Source organism: Pogoniulus pusillus, chromosome 16 (assembly GCF_015220805.1).
Source record: "Pogoniulus pusillus isolate bPogPus1 chromosome 16, bPogPus1.pri, whole genome shotgun sequence".
In the NCBI taxonomy this organism is placed as follows: domain Eukaryota; kingdom Metazoa; phylum Chordata; class Aves; order Piciformes; family Lybiidae; genus Pogoniulus; species Pogoniulus pusillus.
In genome coordinates this window covers 5,070,364-5,096,661 of record NC_087279.1, presented here as the reverse complement: position 1 = coordinate 5,096,661, position 26,298 = coordinate 5,070,364, and the positions used below count along the sequence as shown (strand labels likewise).

The 26,298-nt window shown below is 49.0% G+C and overlaps 1 long non-coding RNA gene across 1 annotated transcript in view; it reads right to left on the bottom strand.

Moving 5' to 3' along the window:
- Positions 1-20,575: 20,575 nt before the first annotated feature.
- The window catches only part of LOC135182193 (uncharacterized), a 55,658-nt gene continuing 49,935 nt past the window's right edge, over positions 20,576-26,298 (bottom strand). Inside the window, exon 4 of the long non-coding RNA XR_010305086.1 lies at positions 20,576-20,875. This is a non-coding gene — a long non-coding RNA (uncharacterized LOC135182193). The remainder of the gene's footprint in view (positions 20,876-26,298) is intronic.

Here is a 26,298-nt window from a genome sequence, read left to right as displayed (position 1 = left end):
ACAGCAGTGTTTGGCACACAGCCCCACCAAGTCTTGAGCAACTGGGAGACAACGTTCCCCAAGGGAGCGAGGAGCTTTAACTTCTGCAGCACAGCAAGCACACAACTGCAGGATCTTGAGGGAATAAGGAAGATAAGTTGTGTCATCTCGTTGCTGTTCTTGGAATGAAGACAGAAAAGCAAAAGAAAACAACACAATACACCCCCTGGGATCCATAAAGAGGAAACTAAAAATATGATAAATAGGCTGGGTCATTATTTTCTGAAGATGACATATTGCAGCTCATGTTATATAGCTGGATTCCTATTGTCACTGAGGATAAAAACTCTGGCATGAAGTAAGTAAATGAGAAAAATCAAATCCACAAACTAACAAATACTGATAAAGAGCCATTGACTGAAAACACAAGCCAGAAATTCCAGTCCTGCAGGACAGGGGAGAAGGAGGAGAAGGAGGAGAGCATCAGCTTTCCTGGCTGACAGCAGGCAAAGGGTTAAGCAGAGATATAATTCATTGCTTTCACTTAAACATTAAGAAGGGATAAGAGAATCATAGAATCAGTCAGGGTTGGAAGGGACCTCAAGGATCATCTAGTTCCAACTCCCCTGCCATGCCCAGGGACACCCTACCCCAGAGCAGGCTGGGCACAGACTCATCCAGCCTGGCCTTAAACACCTCCAGCCATGGGGCCTCAACCACCTCCTTGGGCAACCCATTCCAGCCTCTCACCACTCTCATGTTCAACAACTTCCTCCTCACCTCCAGTCTGAACCTATTCATCTCCAGCTTTGCTCCATTCCCCCTAGTCATAGAATCATAGAATCAACCAGGTTGGAAGAGACCTCCAAGATCATCCAGTCCAACCCAGCACTATCCATTCATCTAGACCATGGCACTAAATGCCTCATCCAGCCTTTTCTTGAACACCTCCTGCTGAAAAGTCCCTCCCCAGCTTTTTTGTAGGCCCCCTTCAGATCCTGGAAGGCCACAAGAAGGTCACCTGAGAGCCTACTCTTCTCCAGACTGAACAGCCCCAACTCTTTCAGTCTGCTCTCAGAGGAGAGCTGCTGCAGCCCTCTGAGCATCCCAGTGGCCCTTCTCTGGAGAATTACAGGATCAGAAAAGTAACTGCAGAGTGTGTCAAGACAATCACGAATCCAAGGGAAATAATAAGTGCTAATAGATGCTCAGGAGATGATGCTAAAAACACCTTCTGGATTTCTAATCAAGCAGGAAGAGCAGCTGGGTACCCCCCACTGCAGCAGCTTCTCTCCCACAGTGTGGGCCCAGGGAGGTGGTGGAGTAACCACCCCTGGATGTGTTCAAACACCATGTGGACATGGCCCTTCCAGGCATGGTTTAATGTCCATGGTGGTGAGAGATTGAAAGTTGGACTCAATGAAGTTGACCTGGAGAAGAGGAGGCTCAGAGGTGATATCATTGCTGTCTACAACTACCTGAAGGGAGGCTGTAGCCAGCTGGGGGATAGTCTCTTCTGCCAGGCAACCAGCAACAGAACAAGGGGACACAGTCTCAAGCTGTGCCAGGGGAAGTCTAGGCTGAATGTTAGGAGAAAGTTGTTGGCAGAGAGAGTGATTGGCATTGGAATGGGGTGCCCAGGGAGGTGGTGGAGTCGCTGCCCCTGGAAGTGTTCAAGAGGAGACTGGCTGGGGCACTTAGTGCCATGGTCTGGTTGATTGGCTAGGGCTGGGTGCTAGGTTGGTCTGGATGAGCTTAAAAGCCTGGATGAGGCACTTAGTGCCATGGTCTAGTTGACTGGCTAGGGCTGGGTGCTAGGTTGGACTGGATGATCCTGGAGATCTCTTCCAATCTGGTTGATTCTGTGATTCTATGGCCTTAGAGATCTTCTCCAACAGAAACAGTTCTATGATGCTATGAAGTAAACACTGCTCCATCCATCCTTCACTGGAAAAAACACAGACCTGTGGCTTTCATGGGAGTTCACTTGCAATGCTGCCACCCTAACTTGCCTTGGAAACAACTTCTTTCCTAGGTTATACCTACAAAATAAAGACTTGCTCCCTACGTAATTAAAAAGGACACAATTGATGGATATCTATTCCTGGTGGATGATCTCACTGTGTTTACATAGGAAAACTTCCAGAGGGTTCCAAATACACACACACAAAGGTACACCCAACCCCCACACCCCCCCCCCCAATGCCTCAACCTAAATTATTCCCAGACCTCTGCAGCCTGAATGTATTTATTTGCAATAATGACTGCGGCTTTATGCGAGCAGATGGGCAGTCCCTGAGAGGATGATTTGTTTCCCCTCTTTTCTTACTTCATGATGTATTTCATGATTTCAGCAGGTCAGTGGCTGCCATGTGTTTCTTTCTAATCTGCAAGCGCTTTCCCTTTGCCTCATTCTTGGCAGCCCTCGTATTTACCAAAGAGATCAGACACGGACAGATGATGGCAGAGATCCAGGCTCCTCGAGAGTTCAGTGCTTGGATGTTGGCAGCAAATAAAGATATATGGATTGCTGTTGTTGGTTCAAACTTAACAGGGGCTCTTTCCCTGGTTGGACTTCAGTTCCTATGTGCACACTTATGTGTGTAGCCATCCCTCGGTGCGTGTGCTCGTACACACGTGTCCTCACAGTCTCTTTGTAATACCCTCACCCAGATAGAATACAGATGAGCTGGTGTACAAAGAACAATAGATGTCAACTAGATTACTCCCCCCTCCTTTTTCTTCTTCTTCCTTTCCTTTTCCTCCTCTTCCTTTCCTTTTCCTCCCCTTCCTTTCCTTTTCCTCCCCTTCTTCTTTTTCCTCCCCTTCCTTTCCTTTTCCTCCCCTTCTTCTTTTTCCTCCCCTTCCTTTTCTTTTCTCCTCTTCTTTTTCCTCCCCTTCTTCTTTTTCCTCCCCTTCCTTTCCTTTTCCTCCCCTTCCTTTCCTTTTCCTCCCCTTCTTCTTTTTCCTCCCCTTCCTTTCCTTTTCCTCTCCTTCTTCTTTTTCCTCCCCTTCCTTTCCTTTTCCTCCTCTTCTTCTTTTTCCTCCCCTTCCTTTCCTTTTCCTCTCCTTCTTCTTTTTCCTCCCCTTCCTTTTCTTTTCCTCCCCTTCTTCTTTTTCCTCCCCTTCCTTTCCTTTTCCTCCCCTTCTTCTTTTTCCTCCCCTTCCTTTCCTTTTCCTCCTCTTCTTCTTTTTCCTCCCCTTCCTTTCCTTTTCCTCCCCTTCTTCTTTTTCCTCCCCTTCCTTTCCTTTTCCTCCCCTTCCTTTCTTTTTCCTCCCCTTCCTTTCTTTTTCCTCCCCTTCCTTTCTTTTTTCCCTTCATTTTTTATAGCCCTGGTTTGTTATAAATCTTCCATGCCCATTAACCTCTGAACCACACTGATGATATCTCTTCTGAGCTAAATTGCCTGTATTTCCAGACATTTGTTTGTTCACTTAGAGATCTGTTGGCAGCAGTGGGGGGAGGACAACCCATTGCTGAATAGGACTCATGGATTATAAATGAAAATTCTTCTTCTCCTGGTAAGACATCCTTTGAGACCTGGACCAAACCAGCAGCTCTAGCATCTGGGAGCAAACAGTAGAAAGTTAATCACAGAATCAGCCAGGTTGGAAGAGACCTCCAGGATCATCCAGTCCAACCTAGCACTCAGCCCTATCCAGTCAACCAGACCATGGCACTAAGAGCCCCAACCAGGCTTTGCTTGAACACCTCTAGGGACAGTGACTCCACCACCTCCCTGGGCAGCCCATTCCAATGCCAATCACTCTCTCTGCCAACAACTTTCTCCTAACATCCAGCCTACACTTCTCCTGGCACAACTTGAGACTGTGTCCCCTTGTTCTGTTGCTGGTTGCCTGGCAGAAGAGACCAACCCCCAGCTGGCTACAGCCTCCCTTCAGGTAGTTGTAGACAGCAATGAGGTCCCCCCGAGCCTCCTCTTCTGCAGGCTGCACACCCCCAGCTCCCTCAGCCTTTTCTCATAGGGTTTGTGTTCCAGGCCTCTCACCAGATTCATCACCCTTCTCTGGACTGGTTCCAGCACCTCAACATCACACCAATAGGATAAATATCCCAAGAGCACAGTGGGAATACTGGATCCATCCCTCTCACTATGTCCTGCCCAGTGAAAACTCTCTGCCAATGCATGAGGTCACTTGCTGTCACCACATTCTTGCTGCAGCACCAGCAGCATGCTGGCCCACAGACAGCATGCCCCACAGATGGCAAGGTGGAATAGGACACACCGGGGGCATGCTCTTGTCCCAGGGGCACTGCTAGAGACAGGGATGCTGCTGCTGTCTCTTCTGCCAGGCAAACAGCAACAGAACAAGGGGACACAGTCTCAAGCTGTGCCAGGGGAGGCCTAGGCTGGATGTTAGGAGGAAGTTGTTGGCAGAGAGAGTGATTGGTACTGGAATGGGCTGCCCAGGGAGGTGGTGGAGTCGCTGTCCTGGGAGGTGTTCAAGAAAAGACTGGATGAGGCAGTGCCATGGTCTGGTTGATTGGCTAGGGCTGGGTGCTAGGTTGGACTGGATGATCTTGGAGATCTTTTCCAACCTGGTAGATTCCAAGTGCAGCCAGCTATGGGAAAACTGCAGGTCTGCTTTGGTCTCCCTAAAGCAGTATCACCCAAAAGAGAGCAGCCTGCTCATCAAGGATGTAGAGCTAGCTGCAAGGATGCAGCAGCAGGCAGCATTATCATCCTTTGCCCCTGCCCAGGCCCATTTCCTGGGCACAGCCTGCTACCAAATTCCTGGGGCACTTCTGCTCCAGCTTTCCCTGCTGCCCATGCTTTGCAAGGTTACACCAGATCCTGATCAGACAGAGGCCTTTTCCTCTTACCAGGAGGAATAATGCCTTGGCAGCTGCATCAGTTGGCTGATTGGTTGTTTTTTTCAAAAGAAAAAGAACAAAATGTCCAACAGGATCACAGAGCTGAGGAGCAGCATGAGATGTGCCTTTGCTCCTCCTTCCCCATAGCACAGCGTGTCTCTGCTGAACTGCAGGCTTGGTGCAAACCTGGGCGGCTTCGCACGGAGTTTGGCCACCAAAGTATCAAAGACAAAAACCCCTGCAGCTGTTAGCAGCTCCCAAACAGCCTCCAACAGGACCTACTGTGGAGTTCCTTAGTAAACACGGCCTTGCACTTGCAGGAGGCATTTCAGCTCATTGGAAACATGCTGAAGACCATTTCCAGTATCCTGACTTTAAAATAAACTCTTGGAAGCAGCAAGTCTGATGGCATTTCCAAGGCAGACCTCCTGCCTTCATTGCTGTTATATATATTTAAACTTATGGTTCCAAAATAACATTTTCCTTCCATACATCATTAAACCCATTTAAGAGCAGTTTCCATCTGATCTGTTCTGCAGCCAATTCCTCAGTCTCTCCTGCTTGCCATGGGTGCGAGTCCCCAAATGTTGCTGCTGGTGGGAACAGGAGCAGTTCCCTGAGGTGTTCCAGCCCTCTCACAACCCCCAGGCTTTGCATCAGGGACATCCTCCAGCAGCCACTGCTGACTTATGGAGACCACCCTCAGCTTTCTGCCCCTGCCTCCTGATTCACTCTGTTCCCTGGGAAGAGGTCTGAAAAAGCCTTCTAGGTGGGCTGCTCGTGAATGATTTGGGACCTTCATTGCCTAGGGTTCGTCATACTCTGCTCTGACTCACGTCAGAAGCCTCCCAGCTAATTTTCATGTCCCAGCTATAGCTCATAGCTCCTCTGCACTGGCCAGTGAACCAAAGCCACGGGCTGCAAGGAAAAGTGCAGGTTAGGTGCAGCCCGTAAATCTATGTACAAGTGCACACCTGCTCTTCCATGCAGCAGCAGCAGTGCCACACACAAACCCCTTACCAGCAAGGAGCTGAACGAGCTGGGGTGGGTTTTTTTGCATAGCAGAGGGTAGGAAGCTCCAGCAATCCGTGGTGTTTGAGATCATTCATGGTTTCCCTGCTCTTTCAGTAACAACTCCTGATTGCCATGGCAACCCTTCCATGCTTTGATACACGGTACTTTTTGCTTCTGTGGAGCACTGCTCCCACATACCAGGATGACCAAGCTCCCCAAACAGCAACAAAAAAACCCAAAGCTCTGGAGACAAACACTTCACCATCCCCACCCTGCTGTCCTGGCCTTACATCTGCAGGTTTCCCAGTGCCTGGGAGAGCGCAGTGCCACCGGGGATGTACACTACTGTCTGCTCCATCCAAGAGCTCAGTTTAAACTTGGCTGTGGTTTCTATTTTAATCCCACACAGACGTTTTTGGAAATGCTTACTAAACCATTAACGCTTTTATATGAAAGAGAAGATGGTGATTAGCATTCACCACCCCACCCCACCTCCCCCATCACTGCTTTTTATGTTCATTTTTTGGCTCACACGCTGCAGCAGGACGTGGTTACAGCCATGCACACGATGCTAGAGGGGGTGAATCCTTTCACAGCATAAACTTGATTTACCTCTGCCTCATTTTGCTTCCCCTCTCCCCCCTCCCCGCCCCCACCAAGTTTTCCACACACCATTTCACCAAGACTCCTGTGCTTGGATTAAGATGACCATCACCAGCTTCACCCAAAGCTAATGTGAGAACTTGGTCTGGACACAGCGTGGGGTTTTAGCAGGCTTGCGTTAATGGTTCCTTAGGACAGCTGATTTCACAGAATCATAGAATCAGTCAGGGGAGGAAGGACCATAAGGAACATCTAGTTCCAACTCCCCTACCATGGACAGGGACACCCTACCCTAGAGCAGGCTGGACACAGCCTCATCCAGTCTGGCCTTAAACACCTCCAGCAATGGGGACTCAACCATCTCCCTGGGCAACCCAGTCCAGGCTCTCACCACTCTCTTGCTGAACAACTTCCTCCTCATGTCCAGTCTGAACCTCTCCACCTCCAGCTTTGCTCCATTCCCCCCAATCCTGTCACTACCTGATTGCCTAAAAAGTCCCTCCCCAGTGTTTTTGTATTTCCACTTCAGATCCTGGAAGGCCACAAGAAGGTCACCTGGGAGCCTTCTCTTCTCCAGACTGAACAGCCCCAACTCTTTCAGTCTGCCCTCATAGCAGAGCTGCTGATCATCCTCGTGGCCCTTCTCTGGACACGCTCCAGCATCTCCACATCCTTCTTGTAATAGGGGCTCCAGACTTGCCTGCTCTGACCCTCATACATCTGCTTTTTGCACCCAGTGAGATGTTTTCACAAGTAAGAAGGATTCCTAATGTAAAGCAGCAGCAATTAGTACCTCTATTTATTTTAGTGTAATTCACACTGCAGCACTAGCAGGCTCTGATGGCCAAAGCACTGAACAAATAAACAAAGTCTGCTTGAACTATGTGAGGTTTCTGCCAGATGATGGGTCAAAAGAAAATCAAGGCTGCCGTGGGATCCCTGACTACATGAGATCATGCACACAAAGGGCTGCAAACGATTGCAGAGGAGTGGTGCTAATGAGCACAGCAACTCAGTGCTGAGCAGGTAACCCAGCCACAGAGAGCTCTGGCAGAGCTTTCTTTCTGGGTAGAAAGCCTTCCTGATTTAATTTCCAGTTGCATTTTTAGTTCACTGCACTGAAACCTCATTTGACACTTCTAGTAGAGGAGCTGCATTCATCATGGGAGATGGTACCTGTGGCTAAGAGAATGCAGAGGTGGACAGGGTTCTGCATCAGAGGACTGCAGAGGAGGTTATGACATAAGATTCTACCCAAAACAACAGTAACAGTGCTTCTTTGGGTGAAGGTGACTGACCACACCACAAATTCACACTAGAGGAGTCAAATTTATGACTTGTGAATTAAGAAGGATGAAATTATGCATCTTACAGCTTGGATCTGCCTTTCTTTTGATTTTGTGGGCACTTATAATTTTCCCAGCAGAGGTGCAGACCATCAGATGCTGGATTCCCAGCAGTGGCCTTGCTTCACTTAGTTGTCTTTCATGGGCTGCTTTAAAATAGCCCAAGTCCTGCTGGACACAGGGCTGGAACAGGCTCATGCTTCTGTTCTCATGGCAAAAGCTCAGATTTCCTTAGACTTCCCACTCTTACTCCTAAGCCAGAGAGTGAAATTACAGAAGTGTCCAAGTAAACAGCATCTACCCCCATCTCTTGATATTAGCACTTCCCCAAGACGTTAGGACACTGGCATTTAGGCTTAGCATAGGAAAGGGCTGCCCTGAGTCATAAACCACATCGTCCATGTAAAGCACTGATCTGGAAAGAGCATAACCAAGACTACCAGGTGCACCCAGCCAAACCCCATGCTCACCTTTAAGGGGGATAGCCAGATCAGAATGTGCAAAGGCACAGGTGGTGGTTTCTCCATCTTGCATTTCCCACCCAATGCAGCCAGGTTGCTCAGTCAGCCACCACACTCCACCCCAGGCAGTGCTCTCACAGCCTCTAGACTCAGCTGCAAACCTGCTCTCTCTTTTCTAGACATTGGATTGATCTCGTTGTGGATAATCAGAGCTCCTTTAGGATGAAGGCACTGGTGGCCAAGAGTTTCATCTGCAGGTAATTTCCACGACAGACACACCATACTCAAGTGCATCACAGACGTTTGGGCAAGATGAAGTCCTAACTCTGGCATGGAAGTTCCACCAGAACAGGTCCTTACAGTCTTGGGACATCTTTTTGCACGCAATTCCCCTCCAAACTGGGTGTATAGCAACAAGGAGCAGGTAGGAGAGCCCTGCAGAGGGACCTAGACAGGCTGGATGGGTGGACAGAGGCCAATGGGATGAGATTGAACAAGGCCAAAGTGCAGGGTTCTACACTTTGGCCACAACAACCCCAAGCAGCGCTACAGGCTGGGGACAGAGTGGCTAAGAGCAGCCAAGCAGAGAGAGACCTGGGGATGCTGGTAGAGAGTAGCTGAAGATGAGGCAGCAGTGTGCCCAGGTGGCCAAGAGAGCCAATGGCATCCTGGCCTGGATCAGGAACAGTGTGGGCAGTAGGACAAGGGAGGATATTCTTCCTCTGTGCTTAGCACTGGTCAGGCCACACCTTGAGTGCTGTGTCCAGTTCTGGGCCCCTCAATTCAAGAGAGATGTTGAGGTGCTGGAAGGTGTTCAGAGAAGGGCAACGAAGCTGATGAGGGGCCTGGAGCACAGCCCTGTGGGGAGAGGCTGAGGGAGCTGGGGGTGTGCAGCCTGGAGAAGGGGAGGCTCAGGGCTGACCTCATTGCTGTCTACAACTGCATGAAGGGAGGCTGTAGCCAGGTGGGGTTGGTCTCTTCTGCCAGGCAACGAGCAACAGAACAAGGGGACACAGTCTCAAGTCCTGCTGGGGGAGGTCTAGGCTGGATGTTAGGAGAAAGTTGTTGGTAGAGAGAGTGATTGGCATTGGAATGGGCTGCCCAGGGAGGTGGTGGAGTCACCATCCCTGGAGGTGTTGAAGCAAAGCCTGGATGAGGCACTTAGTGCTATGGTCTGGTTGATTGGCTAGGGCTGGGTGCAAGGTTGGACTGGATGATCTTGGAGGTCTCTTCCAACCTGGTTGATTCTAGGATTCTATGAAGAGTGGGAAGAGGTGTTTCCATATGAATCCTCCTCCCTGTGCTTGAAGGCCTTTCCTTGCCACTGAGTGAAATCTCACAAATGCCTGTGATGCTCAAAGTTGGGCTTGCAAAGAATGACCATTCCAGAAGCTGAACTTCAAGGAAGAGTTATAAAGCTGAGAACCACACAAGAAATCACCCACATCATTAAGCTGGAGGGCTTGTGAGGTAGCCTAGCCAGTGTGCTGTAGACCAACTCCTTTTAGACAAGAGACAAGGCAGCCACTAAATATTATGGACAAAGCCTTGTCATAACAAGTTTCTTAGGCAGAAAGAAATCATTTAGGTTTACATGGGCACCCAGACAAAGAAATGAGGCAGGTCTCTATGACCTTCTTGCACATTTAAGGCTCCAGATCATGGAAGGAATCTCACGAGATGGAGAACAAAGACACTGGTTGGACTTTGCAGGTGAAAGTCTTCAGTGTGTTATCACCAGATACAGGTGGCCAGCACATGAGCAAGCAAAATGTGCCTGTGAGCAGAGCGATGACAGGTCTGCAGACATGAGCAATTTTCTCCAAGATGCACTGAGGCATCTGCTCCAGATTAGCATTGTTTTACTTAAAATGAGCATTTTGGAGGCAGTTGAACAGGTAAGTGGCTGCAGCCAGCCATAAGGAGCAGGCATTGCTAAGAAGACACGGAGACACTTGGCAAGTTGGATAAAGCCAACCTCATCACTGAGATAAACACCAGAACATGTCCTGGCCTGTGTCAGGGGACACAAAGAGCTCAGGTCAGCAGTACAGGACACAATCACTGCAGTGAAACACTGAGTACTTGCAGGAGTTCTGAATAACTGTGATAATGAAAACTGTTGGTCTGCTGTGGCTAGAAACTGTGATGCTCAGACTTTATGACCCAGAGGCAAGAGTCCTTTGGTTTTATGGCAGTAGAATACTGCAGATGACTTCTCCTCTGTGCTTAAAAATGAGACTTCTGCCAAGCCAGCCTGGCTGGGAAGGGGCCACGAGCTGGTGCACTTAGCTCTTGCTTACCTCAGTGTTCTGCATTATACACATCTATTTTTAAAGCCCTAAAAAAAAACCAATTCCAATCCCTAAATTAGTAACTACACCATCCAGATCCACACAGCACTCAAACACAACTAATAACCATGCAGACAACTGAAGCAGGCTCAGGTAGAGAAGAGAACAGCTTCAAAGGCCGAGTGGCAAGATGTACACAAACACCTCATAAATATGACCAGGACTCCATTAGACCAAGAAGAGACAACCTGACCTTGAGGCCAAGGAAGCAGGAGGAAGCCACTTACATGGATGATAAAAAGGGTTGTAAAACCAGGCAAGGAGTTTCCTGAGGGACAGTGCTGAACAAGGGCCAAGGCAGCTGATGCAGGGCAGCAGCACAGCTCGCTCTCAAAGGACAGAGTGGGTTTGGTCCTCTGCAAGTGCCCAGTCAGAAGTGACTACTCTCACCACCTAGAAGTACTCCATACCAGTGGGCAAGCTGGGTTAAGCCTACATTTTTGTAGGAGACAGAATTTCAGCCTTATGAAGCCTGGCACAAGAGGAGGGTCTCTTCAATTTCTAGCATCAACTCATCCACAGCAGTAAAGCATAAATTCCAGCTTATCCATCTACAGCACTTGATCATCCCAGCACTTGGAGATGCTTGGCACTTCACAAGGGAGGAAGAGCCCAGCAGCTCATTGTCCACATTGACAATGTGGACCTCTGCCTGCAATGTGTCTATGTGTCCACATAGAGTCCTACAGTGGTGAGAAACTGGACAGACACAGGGCACATGGTCAGCCATAGTGCATGGTGCTCATGGACTGACAGATCTTTGTGGCTTCTTCACTTCCCCTACACTAAAGACATCTGAACACAAGCAAGGCTCAAGGTACCACTTGCTAACAGATCACTGCTGCATAACAGCAAGGCCATGCCAGGCTCTCCAACCAACTGCCATGGTGTGGGTATCATCAGGTGCATCAGGTCTGGCAGCCTGTTCTATGCAGGAGTTCAGGTTTGAAGTTCTTAACTGCACTCTTCAAAACCCGACTCTACAAGCACATGTGGAGCAAAGGACTGGCAGCACACAGTGAGGAGCTCTTGCACAATCTCCTACTGTCAGCCTTTTAATTCCTTCAGCCTGAACCACAGGACATGGCTGGCAATCCCACCCTGCTCATTTTCAGAGACCAGAGCACAGGGATTTCACATGCATGGTCTAGTTCAGGTTTTCCTCTCATTTCTTTAAAAGGCTTATTTCCTTCAGTGCTTGGAATCCAGGGCTGTAAGGGCTTTAGCTCTGTTCCCCCCTTTCCTGCTCTGAATCTGATACTTCAGCCCATAAATCTCTGTGAGCACACAGCACAAAACCAGATAAGGAGGTTTGCACAGCCATAAAACACGCTGGAGAGAACCAACAGAAACCCCAGCCAACACAAGGATTAGAACCAATGGAAGAAGAGGCAGAGAAAGCCAGACCAAGTGTTGCTGTCAAAGTTTAAGCAAGTCTCAGGAAAGGTGTTGTACAATGGCTTAATTAAGCTCCAGCAGGTTGCAGTCAGTGTTGTCTCATTCTGCTGCTAGAAAAGCTTCAGAGGAGCAGATCAGTACAGGACCAGCTAAGTTTGGGATGCTTCTTGCAAATGTGGTGCTGTGTCAGTGGCTGAGGATTCTCTTCTTCCTCGTCTCCCATGTTCCTCTGCTCCTCACCTCTACCAAGGACACACATTTGGAATTAGTTTGATGAACCCATCTCCTTCAAGGAGAACAAATCATAGAGTGTCAGGGGCTGGAAGGGACCTCCAGAGCTCACCCAGTCCACCTCTCCTGCCAGAGCAGGATCACCTGTAGCAGATCACACAGGAATGCATCCAGGAGGGTTTCTGATACCTCCAGAGAGGGAGACTGCACAACCCCCCTAGGCAGCCTGTTCCAGTGCTCTGTCACCCTCACAGGGGAAAAATTGCTCCTCATGTTTAAATGAAACTTCCTGTTTCTCAGCTTCCAGCCATTGCCCCTTGTCCTGTCGTTGGGCATCACCCAGCAGAGCCTGGCTCCAGCCTCCTGGCACTCACCTTTACATGTTTCTAAACATGAATGAATCACCTCTCAGCCTCCTCTTCTGCCAGCAGCACAGCCCCAGCTCCCTCAGGCTCTCCTCATAACAGAGATGTTCCATTCCCTTCAGCATCCTTGTGGCTCTATGCTGGACTCTCAAGCAGTTGTATGTTCCTCTTGAACTGGGGGGGGGGGGGGGGGGGGCTAGAACTGGACACATCACTCCAGATGTGGCCTCCAGTACTCCAGATGCCCATTCCCATCTCAGCAACCACCCTCCAGTACCGTACGTGTGCAAGATCTCACGCGGCATCGCTGTGCGATGATGGCCACAATTAACACTAATAACTATTTCACTCCATAGATTTAGCCCTTTTCCTCTGGGTAATTATGCTCTTTCTTCCTCTCCCCACCACTCATTTCAAATCCTCGTGGGTAATGTGCAGCCAGCTGATTTTTTCATTTATCTCAGTTCAATTTGTTTGACACATTTCAAGCAAGCCCTGCTGAAAAACACTACAAAGCCAAAAACTCCTGCTCGTTAATAACATGCACATCACCTCCTCCTTAGCTTCTCTAACATGCTGCTTTTATTTGCTCTAATTGCAACTCTCAGCGTGATTAATCACAACATTTTTGTGGGGAGCTGGGGAATTTGATATCCCTGTCCTCATATGGATCTGATCATATTCATGCTGAGAGTCCAGGCACGCTTCCTGCAGCCTTAATGTAAAAGCTTAGTGTCAAACGATCCTCCCTGTCTAGTAGACACTAATTACTCGTGCTGCTCTGTTCACCTAGGTCCCAAACATGGACTGAAGATTGAAGCTAGATAATGTGATTCCACCCTGGGAGATAAAGCATTCCTCTTACAAAGGTCCATCTTCTTGTACACAGCTTCTCTTTTTCTCAATTTCACCTTTGGACCCAGAGCATTTACCAGCTACAAGGTTAGTAGGAATGTTGGAAGTTTAAAGAATTCAAATTATATCGAGGAAGATGCTTAACCCAAGGGGCCAATCTCTTTGGAGAGTCTGCAGAAATGATACCAGGCACTGTGGAAAGCAAGCTTAGAATTAATCACTGTTAACTTTGTCAAATGCAGAAAGAGAAACATCACCAAAGAAGCCTCCTCAACCTCAAGTTTGAGTCTTACACTAGTTACAGCTTTAAAAGAAGAAGGATTCTTTTTGCAGTTTGTAGTAGAATCATAGAATCAAGCAGGTTGGAAGAGACCTCCAAGATCATCCAGGCCAACCTAGCACCCAGCCCTATCCAATCAACTAGACCATGGCACTAAGTGTCTCATCCAGTCTTTTCTTGAAGACCTCCAGGGACAACGACTCCACCACCTCCCTGGGCAGCCCATTCCAATGGGAAATCACTCTCTCTGTGAAGAACTTCTTCCTAACATCCAGCCTATACCTACCCTGGCACAACTTGAGATTGTGTCCCCTTGTTCTATTGCTGGTTGCCTGGGAGAATAGGCCACCCCCCACCTGGCTACAATGCCCCTTCAGGTAGTTGTAGACAGTAATAAGATCACCCTTGTTACTGCCAAAGAGTTCTTAAATCAGTGATCCTGGAATATCCTCTTTTTCTTACAGAAAACAGTGGCAAAGCTACCCTGGGTTTCAAAGAACCATGAAGAGCACCTGTATATGTTTCTGAAGCATCACCTGGAGGTCACACATTAATGCTTCAAGACAACACAACCCTGTTTCCCACTGTACTGCTAGTAACAGCCCAACCACTGTTAGCTTCTCCAGTACAGGTTGAATCTTTCCCAGTCAAGTGAGGATGTTATGGTCTTAGTTACTTTTTACCTTCCAAAATGCACCTTCCCACTCTCCAAAGCAGCAGGAGAAAGGGCCCTGCTGTGGGCTTTTCTGCCTCATTTGCTCCCACCAAAGCAGACTGTCAGCCTGAATCGAAACTACATCACCACCAACAAGGACCTCCTACCCACTGCTCTCCCAGACTCCGCATTATGCACATCATTTGTTTTACAAAGTCTTGTAATTAATCAGCAAAGGCCCACTGATTAGCACCTACTCCAGAAACAACATTTGGAATAAGGGAATTAACTACAGGCTCCTACTCAGTAGACACAGAGCTTCATCTTTTTCTTGATGATATTCTCCAAGTGCTATTGCTTTTTTGGTCCTTCACCAGATGTTATCACTTCTATGCTGAAAGGTTGGGAGGGGGATGTCAAAGGCAGGAAATGTTGGAAAAGTGAAGAGCTAAATGTGGGGTTCAGCATGGTGTGTGCAGGGGGAAGGGATCCTTTGGCAGGAGGTAGAAGGTCAGACCAGGTCAGGTACCCCAAACTGCTGAACCTGCCAGCAGCTGCACACGTGGAGGAGTAGCGTTGCAGCGTGGGCAGGGGGCTGGGATGCTGACTGGTGTCTCTCCTCACTGGGACACTCAAAGCACTATTGTGTCCAGTTCACCTAAGGTGAGCGTAGAGGCCTGCAGCTAGGGAGGAACAACTCCACGCAGCAGCAGAGGTGAGTGGTTGAGCAGGCAGAAAAAAGCCCTGCACAGAAGGACCTGGCAGTGCTGGTGGACAAGTCCACTATGGACCATCAACGTGGTCTTGTGGCCAAGAAGGCAGATGGTCTCCCAGGGTATATTTAGACAAGTGTGCCCTAGTGAGGTCACATCTGGAGTACCGGGGCCAGCTCTGGGCTCCCCAGCTCAGAAGAGACAGGGAGCTGCAGAAGAGAGTTCAGGTACAATGGTGAGAAAAGGACTGAAGCACCTCTGTGAGGAGGAAAGATGAAACACCTGGGGCTGGAGAAGAGCAGTCTGAGAAGGGATTTTCTCAGTGCTCAGCAAGAGTTAAAGGGCAGGCTTGCAAACAACGAGGTCAGACTCTTTTCAGTGATGCCCAGTGACAAGACAAAAGGCAGGAGGTTCCACCTGAACATGAGAAAACACTTCTTTAGTGTGAGGGTGCTGGAGCCCTGGAGCAGGCTGCCCAAAGAGGTTGTGGCATCTTCTTCTCTGAAGAGATTCCAAACCCACCTGGATATTGTAGTCCTGGGCAACCTGCTGTGGGTGACCCTGCTTTAGCAGGAAAGTTGGACTAGGTGATCTCCGGAGGTCTCTTCCTACCTTTACCATTCCCTAGCACAGGAGAAGATTCATCTGGGCACGAAATCTGCATTTGATGCCTATCCCTGTGCTGCAGAGACAGGCACTGTGCAGAACAGCCATGCCAGCTTCCCATGTGACCGTGTGTGAAGCTGGCTGGCAGCTGGCTGGTCACTTGCTTGCCATAAATCACTGCCGCTCCAGCCAGAAATAGCTGACAGGGTGTTACCGGCACAACCACACTGCCAGAAGATGACAGTAACAGAATGTGACAGTCCCCTCTGCCTGAAATCTCTGCTTGTTTGCCGAGCATTTCTCACACAGGCACATCTGCAACTCTTTGTAGCCCTGACAACAGGCTGCGCGTCGAATGGTGTCTCTGGGGTTAAGGTATTCACCCAGGTGACAGCCCCCCACCAAATACAATGGAAATACAAGCTCTGAAAAGCCCTGCAGAGCACAGGACAAACCTGCCAAAACCAACACCTCGCAATTTCTCACTTAGCTGGTCTCCACACCAATGCTTTTTCCAGGTGCCCAGCTCCCTAACTCCCCCCACCCCCCAAAAAAAAACCCCAACACAACACTTGAGCAAGATGTGATCGTAACAAACAGCCCTGGAAAAGCATCACTGCTCCAAAACCACATCCTTTTGTTTGTGTCCTTTAAGCAAAAAAAAAAAGACTTTCCTCCACTGCACAAAAAATCTTTCTCATAAGCTCTCAATGCCTTTGTATTATTTGCACCCAATTTTATCTTGAGTCTCCAGTAATGCTACATTTTTTTTCCTCAGTTCTGGATTTGATGAGCTTTTTTAAGCCATCAGAATATTAACAAGAAATATTGCTTGATATTTATTGATTTATTTTCCCCTTTAAATGAGTACATGACCTGTTTTTACCATGTAATTTTCATTCCCTGGTAAATGTACAAGTTCTAAAAGGTGGCATATGTGTGACTCCCATGTTAAAAGTTCTGGGGTATTCTTGAGTAAAGGACAGAACAAAGGTCTAGAGCTGAGGGTGGGAAGGACAGAATAATGATCTGTGTAGTTGTCATGACCTAGGGAAGTTGGGATGAAGAAACTAAAGATGTGAAGTCAGTGCCATAGCTTACATGCTACTTAAAAAATGTGCAGAAACTACAGTATCACAGTATCATCAGGGTTGGAAGAGACCTCACAGATCATCAAGTCCAACCTTTTACCACAGAGCTCAAGGCCAGACCATGGCACCAAGTGCCACGTCCAATCTTGCCTTGAACAGCTCCAGGGACGGCGACTCCACCACCTCCCCGGGCAGCCCATTCCAGTGTCCAATGACTCTCTCAGTGAAGAACTTTCTCCTCACCTCCAGCCTAAATTTCCCCTGGCACAGCCTGAGGCTGTGTCCTCTCGTTCTGGCACTGGCCACCTGAGAGAAGAGAGCAATCTCCTCCTGGCCACAACCACCCCTCAGATAGTTGTAGACAGCAATAAGGTCACTCCTGAGCCTCCTCTTCTCCAGGCAAGAGACATGGGTGATGGGAGACAGGATGGGAGCTGAGGAAGCTGGGATTGTTTAGCCTGGAGAAGAGGAGGCTCAGGGGAGACCTTATTGCTGTCTACAACTACCTGAGAGAAGGTTGTAGCCAGGAGGAGGTTGCTCTCTTCTCTCAGGTGGCCAGACCCAGAACAAGAGGACACAGCCTCAGGCTGTGCCAGGGGAAATTTAGGCTTGAGGTGAGGAGAAAGTTCTTCACTGAGAGTCATTGGACACTGGAATGGGCTGCCCGAGGAGGTGGTGGAGTTGCCGTCCCTGGAGCTGTTCAAGGCAGGATTGGACTTGGCACTTGGTTGCCATGGTCTGGCCTTGAGCTCTGTGGTAAAAGGTTGGACTTGATGATCTGTGAGGTCTCTTCCAACCTTGGTGATACTGTGATAATTTTTCAACCACCCACCACTAAGCCACCAATGATGTTCTAACCTAAGGTTAAATTGCATTTACACAGCTATGTGTCATCGTGCTCTCAACCATTACATGAAGATAGAATCTGCAGGAAGAGCTCGGGTCACTTCGACTAAAATAAGTTCAAAATAACTCAAGATAAGATAACCAACAACTATCCAGCCACAGGGAATGAAAGAGTTTGTGACTTAACCTTGCTAGCTCATAGAATCATAGAATCAGCCAGGTTGGAAGGGACCTCCAACATCATCCAGGTCAACCTAGCACCCAGCTCTGTCCAGTCAACTAGATCATGGCACAGAGTGCCTCATCCAGGCTTTTCTTCAACACCTTCCAGGGATGGCAACTCCACCACCTCCCTGGGCAGCCCATTCCAATGCCAATCACTCTCTCTGCCAACAACTTCCTAACAACATCCAGCCTAGACCTCTCTCAGCACAACTTGAGACTGTGTCCCCTTGTTCTATTGTTGGTTGCCTGGCAGAAGAGCCCAACCCCACCTGGCTCCAGCCTCCCTTCAGGTAGTTGTAGGCAGCAATGAGGTCACTCCTGCGCCTCCTCTTCTCCAGGCTAAACCATCCCATCTCCCTCAGCCTCTCCCACTTCTTCAGATTCCCCATATAGATTTATCAGCTATAAAGGATGGCATCATCCATTGGTACAAAGAAATCAGGAGGGGTTGATGGATGTTTTCATACTCACACAGAGCAGCTGCAGGTCAGTGTCTGCACAAGCTTATCTCAACCACAACATCCTCATCACTCATGGCACAAACCAGGCTCAGGTTGATAGAGGGGAATCAGCCAAGGCTGGGATTTCTTTCCTGCTATTTGCACAGTCAGAAAAATCTACCAAAGCACAAGGCTGAGCAGCCCATTTCAACTTTTAATGTTACTTAATATAGACTTCTAAGTAGTCCCTTCAATTCAGAGAGTGGCTAACCTGAGAGCACAGCATGAACGTTAAACACTGACAGCTTTGGAAGGCAGCAAGTGCTACAAGTAGTGAAGCAGCAGAGCCCAGACCAGTGTAAGTCTCCATCAAGCTGGAGAGCTTTGTTAAGCAAGTGCCTTGTCAGCCCCCTCTTCTGTCCCCAGAGGGCTTTTCCCCCCTGCAAGGGGCAGGAAACCCCCTGAAGATACAATACATAAGCTTATCCCTGGTACACCCCTTTCTGCTGAGTAATTTCCCCCTTCTAAGCACTCAGCCAACTGCGTTCTCAGGGGAGCTCAGTTCTGGGCTCCTCAGTGCAAGAGCGACAGGGAACTACTGGAGAGAGTCCAGTGAGGGCTCTAGAGGTGGTCTGTGAGTGGCAAAGGCTGAGAGCCCTGGGGCTAGAAAAGAGCAGCCTGAGAGGAGATCTGATCAATACTCAGCAAGAGCTAAAAGGTGTGGGCGGGAGGGTGGGGCCAGACTCTTCTCAGTGATGCTCAGCAACATGATAAGGGGCAATAGACACAAACTGGAACCCAAGAGGGTTTTCCACCTGAACAGAAGGAGAAAATTCTTTGGTGTGAGGGTGCTGGAGCTGTGGAACAGGCTGCCCAGGGAGTTCATGGAGTCTCCTGCTCTGGAGAGATTTTAAACCTGCACAGATGCTGCAGCCCTGGGCAAGCTGCTGCGGGTGACCCTGCTTCAGCAGAGTGGTTGCACTAGGTGACCCCCAGAGATCTCTTCAACCCTCTGCCACGCTGAAATGCTGTGACCTGTGGTCAGACAGGAGCTCAGAGGCAACAGCCTTATAGCTGCACGTTGACAGCAAATTCAGCAATGGGTGAAGGCACCAGGTGAACTCTGCATGCTGCTTGTCATCCGACCACCCTTAATGAGATACCAGGAATCATCTTTCTCTGGATAAACACAAGGGGCCAGAACAGATATGGATTACTGACAGGATATCCTCCTGGACGACAACACAGACCATACACCAATTTTAGCCTTCTTTCCATCAGCTCAGCATAAAAAGAACCCAAACAACACAAAACACCCCACACATATCCTTCCTCCCCACCATCAGCCAGCCCACGGGACTTCTGGCAGACTTGGGATGGAAAAGCAGATAAGCAGCGTCTGTGTCTCTCATCGACAGAGCCAGGCGCCTGGTCCAGGCTGACACCAACACTGCACATGGTCACTTGTGAGCAGGAAGGATTCTGAGTGAACAGGAGGACTGTGAAGGGATCAGAGTACACCTGACCATCTCAGCATGGTCTGGGTGAAAAAAGGCTGTTAAAACCCATCCCAGAGACACTGCAAGGATTCTTGGGTTTGTGTGAAACACAGGAATGGAGGTTGTGTTGCTTACAAGCAGAAAGATCACAGAATCAAGCAGGTTGGAAGAGACCCCCAGGATCATCCAGTCCATCCTAGCACCCAGCCCTGTCCAATCAACTAGACCATGGCACTAAGTGCCTCATCCAGGCTCCTCTTGAACACATCCAGGGATGGCGATGCCACCACCTCCCTGGGCATCCCATTCCAATGCCAATCACTCTCTCTGACAACAACTTCCTCCTGACATACAGCCTAGACCTCCCCCAGCACAACTTGAGACTGTGTCCCCTTGTTCTGTTGCTGGTTGCCTGGCAGAAGAGACCAACCCCAGCTGGCTACAGCCTCCCTTCAGGTAGTTGTAGACAGCAATGAGGTCTGCCTTGAGCCTCCTCTTCTCCAGGCTGCACACCCCCAGCTCCCTCAGCCTTTTCTCCTCACAGGGCTGTGCTCCAGGCCTCTCATCAGCTTTGTTTCCCTTCTCTGAACACGTTCCAACATCTCAGCATCTCTCTTGAATCGAGGACCCCAGAAATGAACACAGTACTCAAGGTGTGGCCTGACCAGTGCTGAGTACAGGGGAAGAATAACCTCCCTTGTCCTACTGACCACACTGTTCCTGATGCAGGCCAGGATGCCATGATGAGATAAGAAGAATCTCCCAAGATAAAAAGGATGTACAAAACAAACCTTTATGTTTTCTATGCACAGAGCAGAGCTACACCAAGCAGCATAAACACAGGCAGTTTGCACCAGTTTGGCTCAGCAGCCTACCTGCAGCCCCGTGGGATCCTCCTATTGTTTGCTCCATCCTGGCACAGGTTCAGACCATCCATTCACCACCCGTGCTGCTGGGCAGTGACTCATCTCCTGCTTCTTCTCTTCCTGATGAGTTCAAAGGAAGTTGTATCTTAGGCGATTAGCACATCGAGCAGTCCTTTCTGTCCAGGTTTTTACTCCAATCAGTAGCCTATTTCTAGAAAAACAAGAAAGAAGATGAAGGGGGGAAAAAAGCCAAAAAAAAAAGAGAAAGAGAAAAAAAGAAGGGAAAGAAAAAGGGAAAGGGAAGAGAGAAGAGGGGAGAGAAGAGGGGAGAGAAGAGGGGAGAGAAGAGGGGAGAGAAGAGGGGAGAGAAGAGGGGAGAGAAGAGGGGAGAGAAGAGGGGAGAGAAGAGGGGAGAGAAGAGGGGAGAGAAGAGGGGAGAGAAGAGGGGAGAGAAGAGGGGAGAGAAGAGGGGAGAGAAGAGGGGAGAGAAGAGGGGAGAGAAGAGGGGAGAGAAGAGGGGAGAGAAGAGGGGAGAGAAGAGGGGAGAGAAGAGGGGAGAGAAGAGGGGAGAGAAGAGGGGAGAGAAGAGGGGAGAGAAGAAAGACGAAAGAGGGGAGAAAAGAAAGATGAAAGAGGGGAGAAAAGAAAGAAGAAAGAGGGGAGAAAAGAAAGACAAAAGAGGGGAGAAAAGAAAGAAGGAAGAGGGGAGAAAAGAAAGAAGAAAGAGGGGAGAAAAGAAAGAAGAGGGGAGAAAAGAGAAAAAAAAAGAGGGAAAAAAAGAGAAAAGAACCCCCATCAAACTACAATCTGGTTGTTCTCCATTCTCCTTAAAATATTAACTAGACATTGACATAGTGTAGTACTTGTGCACGAAACCTGCTGCGATCGGGGATAACCGGCACATTACAAAGGGCTATGAATCAACTCAACTGCAGAGGCTTCAAGCCCTTCCACTAGGCAGAGTTGCAATATGCTCCCCTACAACCCAGTGACCATTTCCATATTTTTTCCAGTTATCTCTGGAACATTTATTAGAGGAGGAGGTTTTATTTATGGACTCTGAAAGTTTGCTGTCTCCCAGCAAAGAGGGCATTCTCTGTTTAATGTTCCTTTTGTTCTTCTGGACGCTCGCATTTATTCCTTCTGATTCATCGCTGCGCAGGTAGCAGGCTCCAAGGACCTACAGTTTTAAACACATTCACAACACACCCACGTTGAAAATAGCTCTCCTCTAACAGCTCTCTGGAGCCAGAATATCTCCATTCCCAGGTGAAGCCCAAGCATCCCAGGATCAAAACTGCTTACACAAACCTTTCCAAACCACCCATACAGTTCTATGTGTCTATGACACATTTAAGGGAAGTCAAAGCTTGCTTTAACTGATGTATTCATGATAAAGCTTCATAGATTCAGTCTGTTTCTCCAGTGCTTTACATTAAGATGTTATTTGTCACACACACTACCCCCTCAAAAATAAAATACACTCAAAAACCTCTTGTTCAAAGCTGGCCTTGCTAGCAGGGAAAATTCACCTGCCAGTCTGCCTCTGCCCATTGGAAAGGTTAAAATGTTGCCACCAAGTGATTTAAATTTAGGACTTCCCCACCTGGAGTACTCTGTACAGTTCTGGAGCCCCCAGCACAAGAGGGACATGGAACTGTTGGAGCCAGTCCAGAGGAGTCCACAAAGATGCTCAGTGGGCTACAGCAGCTCTGCTATGAGGACAGGCAATGACAGTTGGGGCTCTTCAGCCTGGAGAAGAGGAGGAGACCTTATAGTGACCTTCCAGTATCTGAAGGGGGCTACAGGAAGGGAGGGACTATTGACAAGGTCTTGTAATGACAGGATGAGGGGTAATGGGTTTAAACCAGCAGAGGGGAGATTGAAACTGGATGCTAGGAGGAAGTTCTTTACAGTGAGGGTGGTGAGATACAGGTTGCCCAGGGAGGTTGTGAGTGCTTCCTCCTTGGAGGTGTTTAAGGCCAGGTTGGATGAGTCCTTGAGTGACCTCTTCTACTGGGAGGTGTCCCTGCCTTACAGCAGGGGGTTGGAACTGGATGATCACTGAGGTCCCTTCCAACCTAGACTATTCTATGATTCTATGACTGGAAGCAGAAAATTGGTGCCTGTAGCCAAGCCCTCAAACCTGCACACAAGCTTTAGAGCAAATGATGTGTTTAACACTGATGCCAACCAAAACCCAAGCTGCAGGCTAAGGATCTGAACCGTACCGCAGGACCAGAGCCCGAGCAAACAGAGAGCCCACTGTGCTCCTGCCAGAAACAAAACGAGCCTGGAGCAAGTTTCCGATGGAAACCAGGCGTGGAGAGTGTCTCCACCCCAAAATATTGGATTTCAGCTTTTGCTGGACTGTGTAATGTAGCTCTGAGCATCAGTCACCCATCCTGCAGCGCTCACCAGCGGCTCTGCTTTGAGCAAGTGCGATAAGTGCACGTGCCTGCCTGTGTCTTGTGCTTGGGGTTTCACTGCCATACCTGGTACCCTTCTTGTGATGCACATTCAACATTTCATGGGCATTTTTGATACCTCTTTCAATTAGGGAAAAAAAAAATCTGGAACTAAGTGGACATCCCTTGGGGTATCCCTGTGCAGGTCAAAGCTGGTGAGGGGCCTGGAACACAAACCCTATGAGGAGAGGCTGAAGGAGCTGGGGGTGTGCAGCCTGCAGAAGAGAAGGCTCAGAGGTGACCTCATTGCTGTCTACAACTACCTGAAGGGAGGTTGTAGCCAGGTGGAGTTTGGTCTCTTCTGCCAGACAACCAGCAACAGAACAAGGGGACACAGCCTCAAGTTGTGCTGGGGGAAGTCTAGGCTGGATGTTAGGAGGAAGTTGTTGTCAGAGAGAGTGATTGGCATTGGAATGGGCTGCCCAGGGAGGTGGTGGAGTCACCATCCCTGGAGGTGTTGAAGAAAAGCCTGGATGAGGCACTTAGTGCCATGGTCTGGTTGATTGGATAGTGTTGGGTGCTAGGTTGGCCTGGATGATCCTGGAGGTCTCTTCCAACCTGGTTGATTCTATGATTCTAAGTAAGACACAAGTAAAAGCAACAGGTGTGACATGGGATGGGCGAGTTTCCATGGAACTTGGGTGCAAACTCTGGCATCCCTCAAAATCAAAATGGATTTAATTGATTAATGCATCTAATGGATTGGAAGTAGTCCTACAAAGCAGTTGGAAGCTCAATTTATCAGGCTAGTTTCGAGGTGGCTTTTTGCTCTCCAGCAGGGCTACCTGTGATTCAACAGGTGGTCATTTGGAGAAACAAACAGGAAAAGGAAGACACACACAAAAAAAATCATTTCCCCCTTCCTTCAGACCCTGACAGAAAGGGAGAGACAATGCAAGGGCAAGGATTTCCAGCAAACTCAGATGTACTAGAGACTGCTGATCCCACCCACGTTCTAGAAGGGCATCTCAGGAAGATGGTAGCTTGCAGAAGAGCTCTCTGTGGGGTGAGCCACGGTGGGAAAGCTCAATCCCAGGATAGCAGCACAAGCTACTGCTGTGCCAGCAGCCTCTGCCTTAGCTGACAGCTCAAAGCCATATTACCTATCAAGAATACCACCTGGAAATGCACTAATAAAGCAAGGCAGGCTATGCCCCAATGTGGGAACTGGAGCTAACCAGCGAAAAGCTGCCTTCTCTGCCCATTTCAGACTGCGAGCACAGGCAGAAGCTGCTCGCTGAGAGTTTAAAGTTTACCATCATGTTGGCTGCTGAACAGGAACTGCATTTGCTGTGCAGATGTCACCAAACCCCACTACATGAGGAGCTGCTGCCCTGGCATCAGCCAGCAGTGCCACCAGCACTAACACACCAGAAGCAATCAGGGCACTAGAGGAGCAGAATATTACAGCAGAGGCACGTTAAAGCTCAGCACTCAGGAGCCATCATGCCGCTTCACAGACAAAACACATCTCCTGCTTTTCAGGCTTTCTGCAAGAGCAATTCCTATCTCTGCAGCACACTGGGCACGCAGCAGGGCACCTGCTCCAAACAAACTCATCCTTAGCTGTGATGATACCAGTTCTGCCTTTGTTGACTCCAGATTCTGCTTTTGAAGCCAGCAAGGAAAGAAAATACAAAGATACAATCCCGGCTGCTACTTCACAACTATCCTCTTTTTTTTCCCCTGGCTTATCTCATTTCACATATGTGAAGAACTACAGGCAAAACATCTCTGAAAGCAGACAACAGGAACATGCTGCATCCTCTCAAAAACCAGTGGCCAGCACAGGCAGTTTTCATTCAGCCAGCAGCAAGTTTTTCATCTGTGTAAAGCCTAAAAGCAGGAGAGGGTCTGGGGACCACTTCTAGCACTACAGATCAGGAAGATCAGATGAAAAGCTTTAAGCTCTATCTGGACTGAGTGCACAAACCCACATGGATGTTTTTTTCTGTGTGACCTTCTCTAGGTGAACCTGCCTTGAATCATAGAATCAACCAGGTTGGAAGAGACCTCCAAGATTATCCAGTCCAACCTAGACCCAGCCCTGGCCAATCAACGAGACCATGGCACTAAGTGCCTCATCCAGTCTCCTCTTGAACACTTCCAGGGACAGTGACTCCACCACCTCCCTGGGCAGCCCATTCCAATGCCAATCACTCTCTCTACCAACAACTTCCTCCTAACATCCAGCCTAGACCTCACTGGCACAACTTGAGACTGCGTCCCCTTGTTCTGTTGCTGGTTGCCTGGCAGAAAAGGGCAACCCCAGCTGGCTACAGTCTCCCTTCAGGTAGTTGTAGACAGCAATGAGCTCTGCCCTGAGCCTCCCCTTCTCCAGGCTGCACCCCCCCAGCTCCCTCAGCCCCTTCTCACAGGGCTGTGCTCCAGGCCCCTCACCAGCTTTCTTGCCCTTCTCTAGGCATGTTCCAGTATCTCAACATTTCTCTTGAACTGAGGAGCCCAGAACTGGACACAGGACTCAAGGTGTGGCCTGAGCAGTGCTGAGTAGAGGGGCAGAATAACCTCCCTTGTCCTGCTGGCCACACTGTTCCTGATCCAGGCCAGGATGCCATTGGCTCTGCTGCCCACCTGGGCACACTGCTGCCTCATCTTCAGCTACTCTCTACCAGCACCCCCAGGTCCCTTTCTTCCTGGCTGCTCTTAGCCACTCTGTCCCCAGCCTGTAGAACAGCTTGGGGTTGTTGTGGCCAAAGTGTAGAACCCTGCACTTGGCCTTGTTCAATCGCATCCCATTGGCCTCTGCCCACCCATCCAGCCTGGCCAGGTCCCTCTGCAGGGCTCTCCTACCCTCCAACAGCTCCACAGCTGCTCCTAGCTTGGTGTCATCTGCAAACTTACTGATGCTTTTTCCACACAAATAGCACGGTTGTAGATGGTGAGCTGCGTATGGAAAGATGGGACTGAGGTTGTTGGAGATGCAGGTGGTGAAGGAGAGTGCCTGGAAATGAGCTGTTCTCCATGCTCAACGTTCCTCCAATCATTTTCATATTAGCATATCCCTAAGTGCATACAATTTTCACATCAAAGAGTGATTTTTTTAAGTATTAAAAAAAAAAGGAAAAAGAGGAAAAAAAAAAAAGACCACAACCCACCTGAACAAAAAAAAACTGGGATTGAAGTAGAGACTAATTTCTTTGCTGTA